The sequence below is a fragment of the Pseudorca crassidens genome, chromosome 13, assembly GCF_039906515.1.
Source record: "Pseudorca crassidens isolate mPseCra1 chromosome 13, mPseCra1.hap1, whole genome shotgun sequence".
NCBI lineage: Eukaryota > Metazoa > Chordata > Mammalia > Artiodactyla > Delphinidae > Pseudorca > Pseudorca crassidens.
The window spans coordinates 45,338,082-45,360,250 of NC_090308.1; the positions used below are offsets into that span (position 1 = coordinate 45,338,082).

Below are 22,169 nucleotides of genomic sequence, written 5' to 3' on the forward strand. Positions count from 1 at the left end.
AGTTCTCCTGAAGGTTACAAAAATGCCCAACAGACACTAGAAATTAACCAAAAGGCATTCAACTTCATTTATGCATTGTGAGAGAAGTATTTAGGGCCACGTCCATAAAATGAGAATTAGCATTCAGAAAATCACACACGCACACGCACACAAAATCTGACAGATAAGATTCTTGAACCTGGAAACATCCTTAGTAACTCTATCCAGAATATAGTTATTGCAAATCAGATATTGGTGTAATTAAATAAAAACATGGTTAAGTTGCACTCAGATCTCACCTCTATCTTTTCTGGAGGCAGAAGTGTGAGTCTGGCTGAGGGCAGAGTGAAGCCATTGGAATGTAGGTAAAACAGAGTGTAGAACTAGAAAGAGGAAGTTACAGTTGGGAAGGAAATCAAGATATGAGATGGGAGGTGAGATCAGAGATGAGAAGGTGCAGGACCACTGTAGGAAGACTGTAAGTATTCCTGCAAAGAAAGAAAATCACAGCAGAGAATGTAGGGGTGATGACAATGGGACATTCTTCCATTAAGTCTGCAGTTGGAATTTGATTTACATTGTGGTTGTAGGTTTTAAAATTTAAAGCAATTTTACATATGTTTCATTTAATACCCACAGTAAATTAAGTCATCAATTAAGTTAATTCCCAATGATAAGAGAGTTAAATAATTTGCTTCAAGTCCTAACTATAGCTGCTCAGACCAGCCAGTGTCTTGTGGTCGGCGGGGACAAACAGGGACTTTCTCACTGTCCCATCCTGCTGTCTCTGCCCTTGTGTAGCCTTTTCCCACTCCTATTCCACCTTAATACTTAATAAAAGAATAATCATGCTGTGTTTCTAATTGATTTCGAGTTTTGTTCTCATTGCTTCAAATACTACTTTTATGCCAGTGACATTAAAATCAGAAATACCTGTCCTAACTGCTACCCCAAATTCCAGATCTGTATTTTCTGCTGTCTCCTTACTGGGCATTGCTGTGTGTCTATTTCTCACCACTCCCTCAAACTCAGGTTATCATTTTCCCACCCAAACCAGCATCACATTCTGAAAGGATTTCTTTAGCTTTCTTGGAGACATTTTGGACTCATTTTTCTCCCTCACTTTCCAGGCTAAAAATAGAACCAGATATAGGACCCCCTTTAGGTTTCAGTCGCCACTCTACACAATATATACATATATTAAATCCTTACATTGTACACAAACTAATACAATGCTAATATGGCAATTACATCAATTAAAAAAAAGACAAACAAAAAGAATTAAAAACTAAAACAAACTAAAACAAAGCCTGAAGCTTTGCCTGTTTGGCCAGCTCATAAACTTTTCTTTCCATCTCCACATCTCTCTTTCACATCTTGGACACATTTTTCCTTATGTTACCTTTTCTCTCTTTAAAATTACCATTTGTTAGACTTTACAAGATATAAAAATAATTCAGTAGTAAGGAAAGTACTGGAATTCTCATCGTATGATTTATTACAGCTCAGAACACCCCATGGATCAGCTTTGTCAAATTATGTTGATTTTTTCCTTTCAAACAACTTTGGTATTTTCTCAGCCAGTGCTAAAATTGAAATCAAGGTTTTCGATGCGTTCTGCCTGAATTACCTCCTAGGTAGTTTCTCCCCTCTCTAGGACATTCTATGCCACAAATATCTCCCCTCTAACTCCCTTGATCAATAACTGACTTTCAGTTGCCTGGGATCTAACCCTCCTTTCCTGACTTCCAAAATACTTTATAATCTGTCCCCATAATCTCCAGGCAGAGGAGTAGTTTGGGTCATTGAGGGACAATTTATTAAACTCTTCCCTGTAATTGTTTCATCCACCTCCTGGCAAAGAACTAGTAATTACAAGTTGTTAGTATAGCCCCATTAAATATTCTTTATAGAGAGAAGGTTGAAGAACTTCTTCTTCAAGGTATTTCATAATTTAAAACAATTTAGGAAGCCAGTTCTCCACCGGCTTCTCTTCTTAGGGGTGAAAAAGGAGCAGATTTCAAGGAGATGGTGGACTGATCTCCCTTTTTGTCAAAGAGAGAGTCCTGACTTTGAACTTCTCATGTCCTTTTCCAGTCTCGTATGTTTGACCCAACCACAAGAACCATTGCACCAAAAGAGGCAAAAACCCCCTAAGAGGGAGAGAAGAGAAAACAGCAACTGGTAAATCATAGACATTTCCTCCTGATTATGTAGACAAGACCAGTTTTTCCTTCCTGATGAAAATATTTTTTCATGTCTGTAACATTTCATTTTCTCACACTAACACTTAATTTCCTTGGCTGGATCTCCTGTCTTTTTTTTTCCCCCACCATACTTTAAACGTCCTAACTACTTTTAGTGAATTTAAACTACACAGTGTCCATTAATTGCCTAAAACAGGTAATATTTCCCCCTGTATTTGTTTTATATTCTTTTCACTCGATGGCAAAAACTATCTGCAACTTTTGAATTTACAAAATCCATGTTATGATAATTGTGGTTTCTTGAGAGTATCCCATAATAAGCAAGACAGAATTGTTATATTTTAGACTTTAGACTTCATCACTACTTTTTTGAAAAGAATTCGATTTTCACTTGATTCATTCAATTTAATGGTAGAAAACAGTAAAACATTATTTGACACCAGATAGGCAAACGTCTACTTATGTTGTTATGTCCGTATCTTTCAACTTAATTCTTTTTTAAGTCCTTAATGAGTCTTCAGGATGATTTCATAAAATATATTAAGATGTAGTTTATGTCACTGTATGAATATATATATTACATTATATATTATTTATATTTACATTATCTATATTATATATCACATATGATTATTATAGTGTAGTATGCATGGGGTACAATAGGAAGTTGAGAACATTGATTTTCATTGTCATTGTATCAGCACTCATAGGAACAAGCAGCTATCCTTTGAAATGATCACTTTGTCAGAACACCCATCAGACAAGTGCCAATCTTTAAATCAGTTTGGGGAACATTCCTCTTTGGGTCAGGCCTCACAAGCCACACAAGAAACTCTGCCTCAGTATTTTATAACTGTGTTTTATGATGATAATTTTTATTACTATAAACTGTATACCACTTTGATCACTGACTTTAATAATACTAACACCTTCTAGGTACATGAAAAAATGTTCAATTAACTTTCAAAATATAATTTTATTCACTGTGCTTTTGGCTGTCTTTAAAATTAATACTTGTCTTTAGAGAGTGTGCCACTCTTGGGGTGAAGCAGCCGTGGTGTAGTGGGACTGCGGTATTTGAGGATATAGGTTCAATTTCAGGTTCAAACACTTGGTAGCTATGTTGTGACCTTAGACAGTTGACTGAGGTTCTCTGAGCCCTTTGCAAGATATGGATAAAAATTCATATCTTAATGAGTTTTTAGGGTAATGTATTATTGTTGTTTTAAGATGTACTGTGTGAGAGGTTTTCTGTTGGGATTTGAATGAAAATAGGCAGGAGATAAGAGAAATGTTTTGAGATAATACATGTTGTTACATGTATGTAAAATACTTGTTATTGAATGTATATATAATACATGTATTATATATACATGTTATTACATGTGTATATAATACATGTTATATAGCCTGGGAGCCAGCACTTAGTAAGTCCTCGATAAATGCGGGGGTTCTTTTTCTTCTTGGAATAAGGGGGAATCAGGGAAAACCTCAGAAGAGATTTTGAAGTAAAAGGGAAATAAGCAAACATATATCAGTAGAGCTGTTATTAAGTACTCGTTTAAGTAAGGATTTGCAGTGAACCCATATCTTGACTTCTCTCTTGGGCAGAATTCCTGAAGGAATTCTGAGAGAAGCTGACTAGAGACTAGAGAAGGTGCTAGAAGGTAGTAGAATTGGTAGTTGTCTTTTTCTTCCAGTAAGCCAGCTGCTCTCATGAGGGAGGTGGGATTATATTTCTTAATTAATGTTAATTTTAGTTAATGTTTAGACTTTTACATGATTAAGCAAATGCTATATCTCCACATTTTGCTTTTCTTATAACTGTCTTTTCTCAATCTGTGCTTTTCCTGAAATATGCTACAAAACCGAGCTGTTTAATATAAGTCGGCGTTTTGCCCTCCTTCCTTGCACATCTCTTCATCTGAGGCTTAGCCAGCAGAGAGGTGTCAGAATAAAACCACAATTTGAAAAATCTGCAATAGATTTTTTTTAATCCCACCCTTCTCATAGAAAGCCCAGGTAGAGTAATGAGTATCTTCAGGTTCTCGCTCTTTATTTTCCCTGAGTGCTAATTAAAAATCTTGTTAGCAGCAATCTATTAATAATTTATTTATGCCCTGAATTTCTTTGGGCAGTATTTTGTTATCCATATACAAATTTTATTTTTGCAGTTTTTGCTTTTTTCTCCAATTTTGAAAAAAATATTAAAAGAGGATCATATTTATAACAATTATGATCCTCACAGTGATTTTCATCATCATCATGATTACAAAATGTGAAATGTGTGTATACCAGGAGGCAGGAAGCATCATTCATTCTGCTTGGTGTAGCAGTTAGGAGTTCTACGATCAAATAAACTTAGTTTTGGGTCTAGGCTCTGTGAAGCAAGCACTGGTACCATTTCAATGATGGGAAAGATACCAAGGTTTGGAAAGGTGAAGTGATTTTGCTTAGATCACACTGAAAATAAGCAGCAAAAGTACTCTCAAGGGCCTGGAAATTGCGTTTAAAAGTGCCCTTTCCCTTACAGAGCAAGAACCTTAGAACTTCATGGAAGATTAGACATCACATTCAAACTGTGCTCTTGCTATGCAGTACCACCAGTATCATGTGATTCAGGGTTGATGTCTAGCCCAAATTTAAACGTACCTTCATGTTGAATAATGAATCTGACTGAAGAAAATAATCTCATAAGTCTCTGAATCATAAGAAATTGGAACAATAGACTCTTATAAGGTTAAAATTTCTTAAATTGGAGTAATACTTACATTGCTAGAATTTGGGGATTTGTTTATTTATTTATTTTGGGCTGTGCCGCGCAGCATGTGGGATCTTAGTTCCCCAACCAGGGATTGAACCTGCGCCCACTGCATTGGAAGCACAGAGTCTTGACCACTGGACCACCAGGGAAGTCTCTGGGATTTATTTTTAAACTAATATTTTTTTAAAGTCCTCACATAAGTGAAACCTCAGCAAAATTTCTTAAATATTAATCTCAAACTTCACCTATAAAATAAAGCTATAAAATGTCATCACATTCATAAAATTGAAAAACATTATAATTAAGCTTAGCATTTGTCTTTTATTTATTATGGTTGCAAAAGCATAGTCGTAGTTTCAGCAATTATCAGTACAGCATGACTCTATCATCAAGTGCTTTGACACTAGGATAAATCTGCAAATATCACTAAATAAAAGCGATACTAGAGTTCTCTTATCAAATACTTAAGTGGAAGTAAATGGGTAGATTCTGGCTTAGTGATGCATCCCAACAATTTCTCAGGTGGATAGTCAGGAGGAAGCCTGATGTATTGTATCCCTTGATTATACAAAATTCTCCAGCAGTTTCTCTAGAATAAGTAGGTATGTATTGCTAATTCCATATCACAAGGAGAAGAACTGTGAAAGATTTAACTACCTCTGTATCATTTTTCTATATTTTTAAGCACAGGGCCTTAAGTAAAATACAGTTATGCCTATTAGATTAGATCAAATGTAACGATAAAAATTTGCAATGTGTAGTGTAGGCAGCCCATTTAAATGTTGATCCAGTCAAATATAGATTTAGTAGATGATAAAAATCTGGCTTGTTCTAAATACAGAAAGGGTAGGAAAGGCACTGACTGAAAGGATCAAAGATGAAGGGATCCAGGTTGCCCAGAGTGGAGGCCAGTTGAGGTAAAGATCACAAAATAAAATAAAGAAAATATGGTTTGTCTTGGTTCAGGAGGTACCTGAATTTGCAGTGCTTGTGGAGATGATCATCAAATACTGGAGAGGGTCTTGGTGTCTTCATGAAGCCGTATGTGAGGATGAGGATTCTGACATCCTTGTTTTTAGGGGTGGCTCCTACCTTGATAATGAGTCAGCTATGAACCTTCCTTGATACCTGTTATGCAGAAGCCAAGTGGAGTGTCCCACAAGCGAATGATGGGACTTAAAGAAGTATTGTATTTTAGTGAAACTCTTATATCACTCTACACAGGGGTCTCACAGAATTTTTTGGCTCTGAATTTTGGTGTCTGTGGCTCTTCTCTGGTGAAATCGAGCCTGGGAAAGCATGGTGCAGAAAGTGATCCAGTACATTAAATACTATTTCTGTTCTTTGTTTTGCTATCTTTCGTCCAGGTCCTCTTGACAGGAAATTTATTATTATTTTTTTTTAGGAAATTTATTATTTTTTAAAAAAGAAGTATTTCATTTTGAAAACGAAAATGTTCATAATAATTACATGTCAGCTTCAATATCTCTACTATTTGTTCCTTGTTCTCATTGCTGCTCACATGAAACCCTCAAGCTCAGTCAGGTAAACCTCCACTGTTTCATGAGGCAGCCATACCTGGAATGAGAGCGCTTGGGATCTAGTACCCAGACAGGAGGTGGAAGTAGCCCTCTCAGGATACCAGTGCCCCAGCTTTTCACAGAGGAATTGATGCTTCTTTGGCTGACCCCAGTTTTCTCTGCCAAAGAACATTTGGAAGAGATTTGCATCATGTAACTTGCCTCGTTGGCAATTTTGTTTCTTTCTTAGCCAAGGAGAAGCAAGGGGTTCATCAAACCAAATTTGAACCTTCAGCTACTCCACTTGAAAAATCATGATGGTTGGTATAAGAATCAGCAAGGTCTTTGAAGTTCTCTGGCATGCAAGGCAAATTATAACTGGCTTCTTAACTGAAATTTAAGTTTCCTTTTGAGTTGTTTGGTATCCTGGGCACAGAGTTACCAGACTTCCATAACCATCACCATGGGTATTTTTATATTACAATTATATATTATGTTTCATCTTTCTCTCACTAGGTATGTTTCATCCTTTATTTGAATAGTTAGGCCAAGAGAATACAAATTTAGTCTTGAGTTGAATAAATTCAAGTTGCACAATAATTAGGTGATTATTGAGAAAGAAGTATTTTATTACCCTCATACTGGGTTTTTATATCCAGTAGAGCACCAGTAATGGAATTTCTTGTAATCAAGTATGATAGAAGTTCACTAAGAACCTGAATCTTCTTTAGACATTACCAATTAATAGAAATGAATATTCCATTTAAAGTTATTGTAAAATATTGGCTATATTCCCTGTGCTGTACAATATATCCTTGTAGCTTATTTGTTTTATACATAGTAGTTTGTACCTCTTCATCCCCCTCCCCCTACATTCCCCCTCCCCCTTCCCTCTCCCCACTGGTGACCACCTGTTTGTTCTCTGTATCTGTGAGTCTGTTTCTGTTTTGCTATATTCATTTATTTGTTTTATTTTTTTGGGATTCCACATATAGGTGATAACGTAAAGTGTTTGTCTTTGTCCATCTGATTTACTTCACTGGGTGTGATACCCTCCAGGTCCATCCATGTTGTTGCAGATGGCAGAATTTCATTCTTTTTTATGGCTGAGTGATATTCCATACGCATATATATGTATATACACTCATATACGTGTGTGTGTGTGTGTGTGTGTGTGTGTGTGCGCGTGTGCGCGTGCACCGTATCTTCTTTATCCATTCATCTGTTGATGGTTGCTTGGGTTGCTTCCATGTCTTGCCTGTTGTGGATAGTGCTGCTGTGGGCCTTGGGGTGCATGTATCTTTTTGAATTAGTGTTTTCCTTTTCTTTGGATGTATGCCCAGGATTGGGGTTGCTGGATCATATGGTAGTTCTATTTTTGATTTTCTGAGGAGCCTCCATGCTGTTTTCCATGGTGGCTACACCAATTTGCCTTCCCACCAGCCGTGTACAGGGGTTCCCTTTTCCACATCTTTGCCAGCATCTGTCATCTGTGGTCTTTTGATGATGGCCATTCTGATGAGCATGGGGTGATATCTCACTGTGGGTTTGATTTGCATTTCCCTGATGGTTGGTTGGTGATGTTCAGCATCTTTTCACATGCCTATTGGCCATTTGTATGTCTTCTTTGGAAAAATGTCTATTTAGGTCTTCTGTTAGGCACTGCTTTTTTGTACTTCTTCTTGCTCAAAGCTTTTACTGTCTGGCGGGTCCCCTGGATTTCTCTCCACTCTACTATTGGCTGAGTCTATGCATCTCAAATGCCCCAAGTCAGGGGATCTTCTAGAGAGTCAGTCACTACCCATAGAGCACATCTGTTGTACCGAGCTCTAGCATCAGGTCAGCACCAGCCTAGAGACAGATGGTTATCCTGGTTTAGGAGTTGCTCCAGGCTCTGCCCTAAGCAAACGTGGCCAGGGGGTTGATGTCGTGATGGCTACATTTGAGAGACTCCTCGAAGTGGTCTGTGGACACACTTGGCACCAGAGTAACTGGCAGAAGAAATAACCTTTCCGGGAGAATGACCTTTGAGGTCACTTCTATCTCTAAGAGTCTCTGACTGCCAATTCTGAATGAGATTCAATTAGTATGTGTTGGATGATTGCTGCATGCCAGGTATTCTCCCATACACTGTCTCATTTATTTCTTGTAACAAACCAGGGAGTGTTTTTACCTTAGTTCACTGAATCTAAGATGCTACTAGTTATAAGCTGAACCATTATTTTATGTACCATTAAGATTGAAAGAAAATTGCCAGTTAAATTTTGACACAATATTCTCATTACTTAGCTTTTCATTTAAGTGTGCATATCAAAACAGCTTTCTTAGACTTACATAGACATAGTTTCTTATTTACATATCATTTTTTGTATATACATTGAAAAGAAAATATAGTAAAATAAATCAGTTAAGGTATTCTGGAAAAAAATAGAAATGGATATTCAATAAATCAATCAACATGTATTTATTTAATGCTTCTTTTTTTTGCAACATTCCAGGTTTTTAAAAATATTTATTTATATATTTATTTATTTATTTTGGCTACACTGGGTCTTAGTTGCAGCATGTGTGATCTTTTAGTTGTGTCATGCGGACTTCTTAGTTGCAGCACGCGGACTTCTTAGTAGCGACATGCAAACTCTTAGTTGTGTATGCATGTGGGATCTAGTTCCCTGACTAGGGATCGAACCTGGGATCCCTGCGTTGGGAGCATGGAGTCTTACCCACTGGACCACCAGGGAAGTCCCTATTTAATGCTTCTGAGTTTAAAGATTTTAAAGTACTGCTGTCAGACTCTGTCGTGATGGCAACAGAGCTTCCTAGAACCTGGAAGGGATGGCATTCTCACTGCACCCGATTTGAGTACAGTTATAGTGGATCATTCTTTAGTGAGAGTCAGCTAACCGACCCCTCCCCTCAACCCCTACCTTTGATCATTGGCCTCACACACTAAAACATTGACTTCCTGTTATGCTCACAGAAAATAGAACCATGAGGTGCTCATGAACTTTTAAGTTGAAGTACCATTATTGAAATTCATGCACTGTGACGTAGGTGTGTGATAAACACTTGAAATAAATGATTAGTATTCTTTTCTTCTCTGGGATTAAGAAAAACTATAATACGAGTATATGTGATAAGAACTGCCCTCTCTTCTAATTGCCCTGCTGTCTCTAAGTGCTTTTATGCCCTTTCTAAGCCCAGTTTTGTCCTCGGTGGTTGGCCCGTGGTAACTTAGCCTGTAGGAATTTTCTTCCAGGGCACAATCTTCTGTACCAAGAATCAGCAACATTTTTATGGAAAGGGTCAGATATATTAGTTTCCTAGGCTGCCACTAAACATACCACTAAACAACAGAAATTCATTTCTGTTAGTGTTTGAAAACAACAGAAATTTATTCTCTTACAGTTTGGAGGCTCTGAGGAAGAAACTATTCATGCCTCTTTTTGAGCTTATGGTCATTGCTGGCAATCCTTGGTGTTCCTGGGCTAGTAAATGCCTCACTCCAATCTCAGTTTCTATCTCCACGAGATTCCTTCCGTGTATTTCTTTGTCTTTTCTTCTTATAAGGACACCAGTCATTGGACTTAGGGTCTCCTCTATTCCTGTATGACCTCATCTTAACTTAATTTGATCTACTAAGACCCTATTACCGCATAAGACCACATTGTGAGCGTCCAGGCTGACATGAATATTTTGTTTCTGTTGAACCCACTACAGAGGGCCATGAAATTACTCAACTTTGTTGTCACACAAAAGCAGCCACAGACAATACCTAAACAAATGAGTGGGCTGTGTTCCAATAACATTTAATTTATAGACACTGAAATTTGAATTATATATAATTTTCACATGTCCTGAAGCATGGTTCTTCTTTTGATTTTTATGCAACAATTTAAAAGACATTTCTTAGTTTGTGGGCCGTATAAAAACAGGCGGGGGTTGGGGACAGCCAGATTTGACCCATAGTTTGCCAACATCTGATATATAGTGTTGGTCAGCAGACAGAGGTAACTATAGGGTAATTCTTCTTCCTTCTGCTCATAAACAAAAGAACCAAATTCTGAGAAAATCTGTTTGTGATTTGCATCAAGCAGTTTTTGTTAGATAGCTTCATGTTTCAGCAGAGAGGAAACCAGACTGATCAGTAATGAGGCCTGTTTGGCAGCATCATTCCCAGTGTGCTTGCCAAAATTTTGGTGAGGATTTTGCTGTCAAGATTAAGAGGTGATGCACGCTTAAATGAAGAACATGACCTGGGGTCCTTATGTTGAAGGATTAGAGCATTTCCCTCATGGGCTCATAGTACTCCCGCTGCCAAATGTTTGAGTATGCTTTTGAGGTGATTTTAAATTAAAGGCATTTTGTGACTTAGTACTACATGGCATTCTGGTGAGATGTTGTCAATCCCTAGATACTCATTCAAGGCCAGTTATTAGATAATACTCTGCACATCTGAACAGACTTCATCTTCTAATGCTAAGAGTTGTTAAGTCGTCCGGGGGTAAAACTAAATCTAAACATTCTGGTTTATCGTGAAAATTGTTTCTAGTAAAATTTAAGTAATAAAAATTTGTTGAGGCTATTATTAAAGATTGAGATTATATATTTGCTTTTTTCTAATTACAAAACCAATACATGATCTTTGTAGCAATTAAAATAATTCCAAAAATTAATAATATAAAGAGTGAAAGTTTCCCATAATCCCAGTTTCCAGAGATAATTTCTGAAGAGATGTTGGTAGTTATTTTTCCAAAAATTTCCACCCCATGTAATTGTGAAAGCAAATGAAAAAGAATACTGAACAGATATTTTACATGTTTCAAGAGATTTGGGGACTAAGTTTATGAACATAAAGAGCAAAGTATGATTAGGTATAAATACCTAATTACACATTAAATTCATAGTATGCTGATAATAGGATATGAAAAAGTCATATTTCCTGTTCTTAAAACATATATCTTTTGTTTTGTTTCCAAAAAGTAGAGAATGACTCAGTGTAAATAATAACTTGCATGTATATATATATGTGTGTATATGTGTATATATGTATATATATATGTGTATATATATATAGTGAAATACTGTTATTCAGAAACTTACTACGCCTTGGGCTCAGTGATGGATCTTTTCTCTCTACTACAGAGAGACTCTAAACAGATATCCCGCTTCTTTGATGACATCAACATTTTAATGAGGTTTTACCATTCATAAAACGTATTAGTAGAGGTTTTATTCGGCTGGGAATTGAGAAAATCCTGTGAGCTTCAATTTGGTGTAGGGAAGAGTTGATTGCCAGCATCTCAAGTGGATTTCAGTGATGACTGGTGTGGTTTATGCACTTAGCAGCCCAGAACAGAATGGCTGAATTATCATTATTCCTAGATGACATGGAAATCTTGTATACGAAAGTGGATAGATAATCCTCCACTTGTATGCAAAAATGGGTAGATAATCTTAACACTTACAATATGCCTACAAGATGCCAGCATACTCTGTTACCAGTGTCTTATGGGCTTTGGAGCCAGACAGACCTGGGCATGAATCCTAACTTTATTCTCATTATCTATGGGAGCCTTAAGTTACTTAAACTGAGTCTTGTTTTTCTTATCTACAGAATGGGTATAAATAGTATCCACTTCTGGTACTATTGTAAAGAGTGTTGTAAAGATTAGTGTTACTGTGTGTGTAAAGCGCTGAGCCAACGTCTCACATTTAGGAGGAGCTCAAATAATGTTATTTCTTTTTTATTGCTACCATTTGAGAGAACTTTAGATGATTGAATCCAACCCTCTTATTTAACAGAAGAAGAAATTGGATTCAGAAGGCTTATTGCTCTTAGGTTGCTCAGGTAGCTGGTGGCAGACCAGAAAGGATAATTTTGACACTCTGATCCTTACTTCAGTTTTCTTTCCGTTATTCATTTATTCATCCATTTATTCTTTATTCACCATTTATTATGAACCTGTTAACTTCCAGGTATTGTGCTGAACCTTGAGACGATAAAGGAGAATAACATATAGAATGTGTTGAGAAGCTCACAGTCTAGTGGAAAACAAATGCATAAACAGATAAATTATCGGTCAGTTTCTTAGAGGCTATAATGGAATGATTTTATACATATTTATAAAAAACAGTTGAGATAGTTGTCTGACTCAGCTTTGGGGAGCCATTAAGGCTTCACAGAGGCAGCATGATATTTGAGTCTAGCCTTGAAGTATATTTTGAAGATTGCAAGACAGTTAAGTGTGTGTGTGTGTGTGTGTGTGTGTGTGTGTGTGTGAAGGTATTGGTTGTTGGAGGTAGTATTTTAGATAAAAGAAATAGCCTGTGCAAAAGTGATGGAGGTGTTAAAACATGGCATATTCATGGCAACTTTGATAGTTTGATGTGGTTTGGGTTGTGGGAAGAGGTGAGACCAGAGGATGTAACGCAGCATCTCTTATTCAACTGAAATGCTGTCATGCATTGTCTGGTAGCTGGAGTACTAATGAGAGTTAAATGTACATAAGGGGATAAATGAGCTTCTGTGAACTGATTTGGGAAACTGCTTACCATTTATAGTACTGCTTGGGGATAAAATATGGTCCAACTTCAAAATAACGGGACCAAAATAAACATTTGGAACCCAAATTGTACAAAGAAACTCCTTATAATGGTCGATTTACACATAGTAGGAGCTGAATAAATACTGGCTAAATATTTTTATACAGTGGTCCAGTTATTATAGAGTTACTTTTGATATGAAACTTTAGAACGACATAGTAATTTATGCAATTCCACAGGGTACAATAAAACTTTATTGACCTCTATTACTGTTATAGGTCTCTGGTTATTAATTCACCATTACAACCTGATTACTGTTATTTGACTCATTTTCCTGGAACTTAATCCAGATAAATTTGATATTGATGGTTGCTAATTGGGCAAGGGGAATAGTCTGTACTGTCGTAACTATGTGTCCTTAATTATATTATATCTCTATATCCAGTTGAAATTTTGTCTCATGTACTCAGTATTTTACTACCTTTGTCTATTCCCTGTTTTTGATTTTGTTGAGGTGACTTAAAGAATTTTTTTTGGTGTGTGTGTGATTAAAAAGTCCCACCATGTGTCTCTTTTTAGTGTAATCTAAATTATATCATCTTTGGAAAATAATATGTTTTCAGTCTATTGCTCTAGACCTGATATCCTAACATAACCATATTTCCACATTCCTTCTTATTTTGTTGATTCCGTGATTTATTATTTTTCTTCTTGGTTTTTCATGGAGTTATCACTGGGGCATGTTTATTGCATTGCATTTACTCAGAAAATCTTACAACTTTGTGATATAATTCTGAATATGATCTGATTATAGATACTTTAGGCTTTGTTTTGTTAAAAAGGATTTCTTATTTACACTCACTAATGTATGTCAGTCAGGATCATCCACAATTCAGAAATAAGAAAATTTAGATAGGCTGGAGGGAGCTGCTCAGAATTTTGCTATGCTAGGGACAAGGGTAAGTGAGGAGTGGGCGAGGAGGGTGGCGTAAAGTGTCAATGTCAGGGTTTAGTTGAAGAAAAATGTCAGCTAAGGGGGTCTCTGATAACATGTTTGCAATTGGTTTTAAAAAACTTAACCAAACTACTGTTTACTTCCCGGGTCATCTTTAGGGATTCTGAGTCTTAAAGGATTTGCTTGGTCCCTTGGTTCCATTAGTTGAGTAACTTTTTTCAGATAACATGATAACTGCACACAAATATAGTGTTTTAAAGTCTTAGAGGTCTTTTGAGCATAGGAATAGTTATTCCCTAAACAAGTCACTGAAGAGAAGTTTCTGGAAATTTCTGTAGATATGGCAACCACTTCAGGCCAAGGCATCAGTTAGCTTTTGCTACATAACAAACCACTGTAAAACTTACTTGTTTAAGAAAACAGCATTTATTCCTTCTCCTTTTTTGATGGGCTGGCCTGGTTGAGGTTGGAAGGTTTAGGATGGCGTCACCCACTCACATGTATGGGGCCTCATCTGGGTGGCCTGGACGATTGAAATGCCTTAGGCCTTTCTCCATATGGCATCATCCAGCAGGCTAGCAGGTCTGGACTTGTTCATAAGATCCCAACAGCAAAAGAACACAAACACCAGTGTGCCTTTTTCAAGTCTCTGTTGTGTCATATTTTCTAATATCCCATTGGCCAAAGCAAATCATACAGCAAAGCCCAGATTCAAAGATGAAAATATAGACTCTATCTCTTGATGGGAGGAACAGCGAAAAGGGCTTGAATAGGGGACTTAGAGAATCTTGTGATCATTTTGAAATTGATCCCAGCCAATCACTGTAGAAATTATCCTACATGTTCAATAAGAGGTTATAACGGTGAGCACAGCTTTCTATGGCTTCAAAAATTACCACACTCACATACAATATTTGCTACAAGCTAAGTCTATAAAACTTTAAAAAAAAAAACAAACTACCAATATGGAAGGCTGAATTTAAGAAGGGAAATAAGAAAATCCACTAATATTTCTGTATTGCTTCACACTTTACAAAGTACATTCACATATATTGCTTTTTTAAAAAATCTTTCAAGCCTCTTGGTGAGGTAAGTCTTAGATCATTACCCTCATTTCGTAGGTGTATAAACTGATGCCCAAACATGTTAAGAATCTTACTCAAAATCACTTACCTAGTAAGAGAGGTGGGTTTTGGACTTAGTTCTTGGTAGCCATGCCTCCAAGCTGTACCCAGGTGTCTCTGGGGGTGCTCCATTAATCATTTAATGCAGCAAGGGACAAATAAAAGTAATTATTAGCGATCTCTGTAATTCTTTAAGCCATACCACATATACATCATGCTCTCATTCAGTGAAAAGTCTGAAGATCAGTACTTTTTCATTTTTGGAAAAATGTGTGTATAAATGATACTCTCATTAAGAACTTAGTGAATTCTTTTTCTGTCTGTGTTTCATTTCTGAAGTTTGTTAATACGTATGTCCAGTTGTTTCCACAGTACACGTATATGTTTACTGAATATCACAAGAATTGCTGAATTTCACAGATTTTTTTGGATCCTAAATATTAACAATTCCTACATCCATTTTACTGTAAAAAAACTGGTTTATCTTATATACACATGTATACTGAAATTATGCATATATATGTATGTATATATGTGTGTGAGTATGTATATACGTATATATATGTATCACCTTATGTCTTTTATTTCACTCTGCACAGGCATGGTTCTCCAACAGAACTTGTAGACTTTCCACGCACTCAATGTATAGCATCAGGGAGAAGTAGGTTCCCAAAGATTTCTTTAGTGAGAGATCAAAATTCCTTAAGCCTGTACTTTCACACAATGTAATACCTTACATGCTTGATGGGAGGTTCAAATTAGGTAATGTAGGTAAAAATCATTTGTAGACCCTTAAAAGCTATAGAAACATGAGCTATTAATATAAACATGCCTTAAAAACATACCATTAAGAGGAGCCAACATAATTATTTTAAATTCGTAGTTACTAGATTTATAAAAATTCAAGGACTTTTGGAACCACTGTCTGTACCTTTCCTATATCTTTAGGCTCATCAATACTCAAGAAATATTCCGGGCTTCCCTGGTGGCACAGTGGTTAAGAATCTGCCTGCCAATGCAGGGAACGCGGGTTCGAGCCCTGGTCCTGGAATATCCCACATGCCGTGGAGCACCTAAGCCTGTGTGCCACAACTACTGAGCCTGTGCTCTAGAGCCCGCGAGCCACAACTACTGAGGCCACGTGCCTAGAGCCCGTGCTCTGCAACAAAAGAAGCCCCCGCTTGCCGCAACTAGAGAAAGCCCGCGCACGGCAACGAAGACCCAACACAGCTAAAAATAAAAACAAATAAATATATAAATTTTTTAAAAAAAGAAATATTACAAGTCTGGGAATAATCACAACTGCTCGTGACTGTACAGAGCCAGGAACTTAGTCCAGCAGTGAAATTTTTATGGTTAACTTCTCATCCCCATCCCTGGGCCTCACCCCACCCCCCCCCAAAAGAATGGAGAGGGCCTGCAGAATCTCCTCAGGGGTCTGTTCAAGAGGCAATTAACATTCCTACCTGACCACTCTCCAGTTGCTCCCTTCACACTGTGCAGTACTTAGACCCGTCCTCACCCTTGGTCTGGATTCTTTTAGTGAGTCCTAATTATATTCATGCCTTGGCTTTCAGGCTGAAGTAACATTTATGGCCAGTTTATGGGCTATTTTCAAAGAAATTTCCTAGTGTTTTATAGGGACTTTATTTACTTTTATAAGACCTTTTCAGTGTATTCATTATAAAGAACCATATTCGTTTGCTTTTCTACTCTTTCCTTCATGCTGCCACCTCTACAGGAAATTACATTGCAGGCAGAGGCTTCATGCAGAGAAAAGATGTCTCCTTATTCACTGGAAGCAATTTCTGTCTTATGTGTTACTTTGATTGTCATAACATTCTCAGGCATGAACTTCACTCTCTTGATTAATGTTTATAACCTCCTCTTTAGGAACCTGTAATGTCAGTGCCTGTGGAGGTGGGAAGCTCAGTACATGGCGGGCAGGAGAGTTGATACAGTCAGCTAATGCATAAAGAGACTGGGGTCGCCAAAAGGTCCCACTGTCAAAGAAAGCCCTGGGACTAGTTCTGGCTGCTCTAAGTAGTCAAAATTGGACTACTCATGGGCTCTCGTGACCCACTGGACTTGGGACAGGATACCCCAGCCCTCTGCAGATATGTCTACTTGCTACTGGTTTGCTCTGTGACTTTGGGCAATTCCCTTATGTTTGATACCTTTATTTCCCCAACTGTAACATGGAAAGTGTCTACATGGGGCTTATTATAAATAGGACAAGTGGTACGTCTGTGAAGCTGCCCTTAAGGTCTCCTGCTCTCAGAAAGATTAAAACTAGAATATCTTCCTCCCCCTGGAAAGAAGAGATTTCCAAGAGCAGCGTAGAGTTACAGGCACTGGAAAGGCATGCCTGTATCCATCATTCCACGGGCTCTCAGATACTGCCCACCTCTGGAATGACACAACTATGTCACATACCTCTAGTAGATCGTGATGCAAGATCTGGGCAGACTTGTAGTTTAAGGAAACACAAAAGGCTGGAATGTCTATTGGATTGATAACTGCTCATGAGACATTTAGATAAGCTTTTCTAATCTTTGTCATTAAATTCGTGGGTAATTTCTGATAAATCACCTTGTACTTGGTGTCCATTTTCATTATTCATTAATTACTTCATTCATTGTTATTCAGTCAGCACATATTCTTGGAGAACCTAGTATGTCTAAGATACCATAGAATTCTATCCTAATTTTAGGGTTCAGGTCTAATGCTCCATGAATTTTTTTTACCTGATACTCTCAGTTGCAGGTAATCTCTCTTTGCTCTGGTTTCCTACTTTCTAACTTTCTTATAGTACTTACCACATAATGATACATATTAATGTTACTTGTGTACATGTTTCTTTCTTATACTATAATTCTTATATATCATTAAATACTTAAACTGCCTAGCACATCCCCTTGTATTTCACAGATAGATATGTAATAGGAGACATGTAGAAAAATAACAGTAGTATAAGACAGTATATGATGTTATATGGACATATAGTGCTGCATGTAATAAATGCTTAGGGAATTAAGAGAAGGTGAATTGACGAGCAGGGAAAGACATTTGGAAGTAGTCAAGGTGGTAACAGGTGGAGTTGGGGTGAAGGCATTCCAAGTAGTGGAAAGGCATTAGCAACTGGCACATATGGAAACAATACATCTTTGGGGAGCCAGGGGACATGACAGACAGTAGCCACTAGAGGATGGGACATTGCAAATGCCAAGCTAAGGCAACAAGATTCTTCTGAGGGCAAAGGCTACTACTCAAAAATTTTTGAGCAAGTGAGTGACAAGATCAAAGAGGTATTTTAGGAAGATTCCTCAGGTAGTAGGCAAGGTAGCGAGACAGCCTAAAAACTGGGGGTATTAGACAAATTTGTTACTAGTGCAAGAGTACGTGAGAGTATGTGAGCGCCTGGGCACAGATATAAAGGCATGAGGCAGTGAGACTAGAGCAGAAGAGTGGACTCCAAAGAGTATGAAGCAAGGATCAATAGGAAGATGTGATTGAGTTTGAGGATAAGGAAAAGGGTGGAATAAAAACTGACTACAAAGTCTTGTGTTTGGGTGACTTTGAAAATAGTGATACCGTGACTTCCCTGATGGCGTAGTGGTTAAGAATCCGCCTGCCAGTGCAGGGGACGTGGGTTCCAGCCCTGGTCTGGGGAGATCCCACATGCCGCGGAGCAACTAAACCCAGGCACCACAACTACTGAGCCTGCGAGCCACAACTACTGAGGCTGCGTGCCACAACTACTGAAGCCCGTGAGCCTAGAGCCCTGCTCTGCAACAAGAGAAGCCACCGCAATGAGAAGCCTGCACACTGCAACAAAGAGCAGCCCCTGCTCGCTGCAACTAGAGGAAAGCTGGCGTGCAGCAACGAAGACCCAATGCAGCCATAAATAAATAAATACATTAATTTATATAAAAAAATAGTGATACCATTTATAAAAATTGGAAAATCAATTTTAGAGGGAAAACAATGCATTCAGCTTTAGGCATTTCAGCTCGAGAAATGCATTAGACTATGTGGGTGCAGAGGAGGCGGGAATTAAAGCAGCTTATTAAAAGGACAGGACTGAAGCTTAGGAGGGAGGTCAGGGGTTAGGAAGTAAATACAGATAAAATAGAGTTGTCCAGCTACTTGCCTTTGTTGTACGCTCCTTGTTGGCAGGACCAAGTACTGTTTGCTTTTGCTATCTACCTGGCCGATAGTAGGCATTTTGTGAGTCATTTTGCTTGAAAGCTACCTAGAGTCATAAGCAACGCTGTGCTCCCTGTGCCCGTGATTGAGGTGCAAAGGAAGCACTTACATGTGAAATTCACGGAACAGTGAAATATCCAGGAAACAGTCTCAGTCTTTTCTGTCTCCTGGGAAATATTTTATTAGTACACGTTACCAAATTAAAATTTATATTTGATTTAAGTATAAAATAACTTGAAAGACTTTAATCCTGTTACAGGTAGGATCCCTCGGTTAATTGGTATTTTTTACTTGCTGACTTCTCAGCTCCCTTAAACTTCTAATCTATGCTTCTCTAAGTTAGGTGGAAAAAACTCCACCTAGATAAATCTACTAATCCTTGAAATATTGAGAGTGTCCATTACATCAAACATCTCTCTTTTTTTCCCCCATGTTTCCCCATAAATTCATCCAGTACTGAGAAGTGATTGTGGAGCCTTGAGAAAGGGTACTTTTAGGTTCAGCTTCTGTAGCTTTTTAATCTGCTTCTTCTCTCCCAGCCTGGGAGAGCTCAAGCCATGCATCCTTCCAAGTGTGGAGGGAAGAAGTCAGCTTCCCCAGCTCTGTCAGTTCTCAGAGGTGCTGGACTGATGCCTGGTCGCCCCTGGAGAATTGCGCGGCCGCCAGTGCAGCTGCGTTCCTAGTTACACGGTGACCAAGCAAAGTCCCTTTCTATGCACTGATTTCTTAGCCCGTAGACATTGAGGCACCAGGATGTTGTAGGGATTGGGGAGGCCCTCTGCCCTGTAAATATGGCCTCCTCGGAGTTGCCCCCTCCTTCTCCTTGCTTTAGTCAACCCTACAGTCACACTGTAACACAGCAAAGAGACTGCAGCTGTCTTTTCTCTCTTCAGGAGAGAGACACTCATCCCTGCCGAAGTGCAGAGAAGGAAGGAGGATAGGATAGTAGAAAAGGGCCTTTTTTGGGGTGTCTCTTCAGTGGCAGAGCCCTAGATTAGGGCACAGCAGGAGGTCTGCTACTTCTAGCTGTGTGACACTGTTCAGGTTTTTCTACCACTCTATCTCCCTTTCCTCTTTGCAAAATGAGCAACTCTAACTAGATGATCTCTAAAGCCTACTTCCTCTCCTAATATTCTAGTTTTTAAAAATTTTATGGGATGAAAGAGAATAAACATTCCAAGTTGGTCTTGTCATAATCCCACTGGAGTACTGGGCAATGTCTAGCTCACAGATAAACACTCCTTTATGCTTTTTAAAGTACTTTGGGAAGAAGAGAGTAAAGAAAAAGTAAAGTTCAGAGGATGAAATTGATCCAGACAATTCCATTACATTCAGGAAACTACAACCTTGAAGTAGTGTTCCTAAACTGGCCAGAACTTGAGTTCTGAGGAGGTAACCACTTCCAGGCTGACTTTCAGACTTATGCTGGCCTTGAACCAGCAAGAGCTCTCAGCCTGAAGGACTGTGGTACAGTAAGGAGGCAATCTGGCTTTGGATTAAACTACTCCATCTAGCTTTGCTCGTGGTTGTTAGGGGTTATGCTGTCAGTTACCACTGTGAGTGAGCAGCAGGGTCCGCGTGGATACTTGGCAAGGGTTGGTATCTATAGGGTCATGCGCATTGTTTGTGCTGAAATCCCATAATGTCCCCAGGCAGTTTAATTCTGTGGTAGAACCAACTTGAATAATTAAACAAAGCAAAGATTTGACAACACTGTGCTTGTGGTACAACACAGCTGTGATTCCACGAGCTCAGCAGAGAGAAGGAGTTGGGGGCATCTGTCATAGCAAAAGCATGCTTTGTAACAAATAACAATTTAGCAGGCATCCAAAGTGCTACAGAAGCTACAAAGAATATGGTCTGTCAGGATCGAGGGGGTCATGGTGTCTGTTTGGGGCATGTTAGAGGGGTAGTTGATCACATCTGCTTGGTTACCAGCATCCTTTGAAATGAAACTGTGCCAGGGGAGAGTCACTACACCTTACTCCCCTTTTATAAACACTTTTTTTTAAAATTGAGCGTTATACAAACTGATTTATAGATCAGTAAGTAAACAGCTGGGGGGAGAAAAGATCACTCTTTGGAACGCTAAAAGTTTGATATCTTTTTTGTGTATCTGTGATAATCCTAAAGATAGAAAAAGACTACAGACTCTTTGTCTATTACATGTAACAGAAGTTTGTACATTTGAAAGGATTTCTTCCCTGCTGCCTTTTCTTATTGGGTTAGGCTTTTTTAAAAATAAAAAGGTTCTTAAGAACTAACTAATTTGCTGATGCTAGACCCTGAGATCTGTATCCCCAAAGGATTCTCTTTTATTTTATCCTGAATGTGATAGCTCTTTGTGTTCCGGAAGAGTACAGGGGATGCCTTCCAATAGCTGTTTCCTCCCCAGTCACATTCATTCCTGCAGAAGCCATTTGTACAGCAAGTGAGAACTGGAGCATGTTAAGTATCGGAATAATTCTACTGCACAGTATTTCTGCAGAGCAGAAATGATCTTGGATCTTAACGTTCAATACCTTTGAACTGCGGGGCTCAGCTACATAAGTAGATCAGCATATTATTATAAAAGGCAGTCATATTATGTGATTTGTGTGTTTTGACTTCAGAAATCTCCAAGAATAATTAAGTTACTGTCATACTTTTGTTTTGTGATTAACATAACTGCAATGACGGTTTTCTCAAAGAATCAATTTACATCAAAATTCAACATTTTTTCACTTTTAACATGGGCAATATATGTAGTTTAAGATCACAATAAAATGAAATGACGTATTTCACATTTTATGGAAGGTGTGTGAAAACAAATAGTCAATACTGATTTTTAAAAAACTCTTTGAAATCTTCCTTTTGATCTGGGCT

The 22,169-nt window shown here is 38.1% G+C and overlaps 1 long non-coding RNA gene across 3 annotated transcripts in view; it reads left to right on the forward strand.

Annotated features, from left to right (window-relative positions):
• The window catches only part of LOC137204998 (uncharacterized), a 79,003-nt gene that overhangs the window by 6,294 nt on the left and 50,540 nt on the right, over positions 1–22,169 (forward strand). For all 3 annotated transcript variants that reach the window (XR_010933949.1, XR_010933951.1, XR_010933950.1), the window contains exon 3: positions 2,077–2,163. This is a non-coding gene — a long non-coding RNA (uncharacterized lncRNA). The remainder of the gene's footprint in view (positions 1–2,076; positions 2,164–22,169) is intronic.